General features: G+C 33.3%; 1 non-coding gene across 1 annotated transcript in view; it reads right to left on the reverse strand.

Moving 5' to 3' along the window:
- Positions 1–2,436: 2,436 nt before the first annotated feature.
- The window catches only part of TRNAC-GCA (transfer RNA cysteine (anticodon GCA)), a 71-nt gene continuing 7 nt past the window's right edge, over positions 2,437–2,500 (reverse strand). Inside the window, exon 1 of the tRNA in view lies at positions 2,437–2,500. This exon is cut by the window's right edge and continues 7 nt beyond it. This is a non-coding gene — a tRNA (tRNA-Cys).

Consider the following 2,500-nt stretch of genomic DNA (forward strand, 5'->3'; position numbering starts at 1 on the left):
CCTATCGAATAAAGAACAAATCAAATCCTAAAATATTGAATTTGATGGAATATTATATCTTTTATACCGGGACTCATCTTTATCACACTTCTTTGTCTTCCAAGAAAATTAGATCATTAAAATGGAGTTTAGAACTTAACTCCTTTCTTTTTCCATTTCACTTCTAGTGTTTGTTTGGGTTTGCGATTAATGGAAGTTGGAAGGCGGTCAGATGATACTTCATCAGATGATTGTACAAGGAAGACGTAGGGTAGGTTATAGAAAAGAAAAAAGAATGATCAAATAAATAAAAAAATTCTTGATTGGATCAGGAATCCAATTTTGGATTCGGTATGGATAAAAGATCTTCCTATGTTATACTATTCAATTCTCGACGATGAATTGATTTGATAGCTCAGATATTGTTATTCATGATATTGACCCGATTCAATATGATCGAGAGGTAATTCATCCATTGAATTTACAGGCGAAAGATTTTTCATCTCTATGGGATTAAATCCCGAGTTATTGCGAAGTAAAAAAACGATGAGATTATGGAAGTAAATATTCTCGCATTTATTGCTACTGCACTGTTCATTCTAGTTCCTACTGCTTTTCTACTTATCATTTATGTAAAAACAATCAGTCAAAATGATTAATTAATTTGAATAAAACTTGACTTCTGAGTTGATTGAAGAAAAAAATGAAAAGGATTCCAATTTCGCGTCTTAAATGAAATGAGCGGATTAGAATTAGCAGTATTCTATGAGATCCGATAGTATGGTAGAAATAAATATACGAATATTTATTTCTACCATATACTATCTATTAGTGTTATTGTAGTGTATAAAGTCGTACTCTATAATAAAGATAGGGGCTTAATATAGATCAATCTACAATACTCTTCATATATGTAGATTCCAATTCCATATATGGAATTGATATCTACATAGTACCCAATTCTATTTCTTTGGTACATCTATTTGTTCCGATCAATCTAAGATAATCGAAAGGCAACTCTTATTCTTATGGTTCTAATTCCTAGATTTTTGATTATTTCCAACATGAATCCCAATTTGTTTTTAGCATTACGAAGAAGTAATTGATTAAGCCATTGACAAGAGTTCTATGGAAACTTCTTCGGATTTCGAAAAGTAGTAGTAAACCTCGCCGATTTTTAACGCTTGAACCATGATATGAAATAAGTCGATAAAACAGAAATTCAATTTCTAAAATAATAAAACAAGGGGTAAGTGCGCACAATATGTGATTCGCCCAGAGCAAGATCTTAGTATGCATAATATCTTGTTAGACAATCATTATGCCGATTTTGTTTCTCATAGAAAGTGCGTGTACACTTAACAGAACGACTTCCTATTTGAAGAATAATTGAAGAGTAAGGGGGGAAACAAATAAAAAAAGAGGTCGGTTCTTCCTCATTGTTCATATATAATTCTGATAAGAACCCATTTATTGAATTATTGAAATAGAAAATTTAGGAAGAATTAGGTTGGAAGAAATTTCCTATCCTCCGTATCCCCCTTCCTTTCAAAATACAAAGATGGAAATCGTTGAAATATTTCTTTGATTGAAAGAGTATTATTCATATATTACATTATTCCACTAGAATCCGATGGAATTTCGAAATGAAGATATTTTTATTTAAAATAGTGAAAAACGCTTTGCAGAACGATCTATAAAAATTGATACAGTTTGATTCCGCAACTCAATTAGTAGTACTTCTAGAGTCCACTTCTTCCCCATACTACGAGTGAAAGGGAAAATGTAAAGACTACCATTAAAGCAGCCCAAGCGAGACTTACTATATCCATGTGAATTATGTCCCCTATCTCTATGAATATGAAGGAATTATTCCATTATTGCTCACTAATAATAGTGGAATCAATGGCGCAGAGTCAAAAAAAGATTCTGACCCAACACTATTGATGAACCAATCCAATAAATCTACTTCTAATAAATTTCTATATAATTTCTAATTGGGAAAGATTAAACACAAGCAAAATACGCAGTGACATCCCAAGGGAATGTTACTAATGGAACATGTAGGAATAATAGGAACTGTTCTTTTCAATCTAATATTGATCGAATGCCTGAACACTCAGAGACTCCCGTGAGTACGTATATTCTATAAAGCATCTTCCGCCCCTTCCACAACTACTAATTTCAGTAGATTCCCTATTCGACTATCCAATCTAATTCAAGACTCAGTCAGTAGACACTACATTAGTCGTAGAAGGGAATCGAGAAGTTTTGATAGCCCCTTCGCTACTAGAATCTTTTCGCGACTCCTAGATGCAAGGATTTACAATCTTTTAGAAAATACTTGCTTAGAATTAAGCAAGTATTGACAGTCTTTTTCCTCTGCTTCTGCTGGGGAATAATTCAGCGAGTTATATCAGCAGAACAGAATAAGGGATTTCGAGTCTTTTGTTGATCAGGCGACACCCGGATTTGAACTGGGGAAAAAGGATTTGCAGTCCCCCGCCTTACCACTCGGCCA

The sequence above is a fragment of the Cornus florida genome, unplaced genomic scaffold (genome assembly GCF_030987335.1).
Source record: "Cornus florida cultivar Cherokee Brave unplaced genomic scaffold, ASM3098733v1 CherokeeBrave_3.0.0_Hap2_scaffold_174, whole genome shotgun sequence".
NCBI lineage: Eukaryota > Viridiplantae > Streptophyta > Magnoliopsida > Cornales > Cornaceae > Cornus > Cornus florida.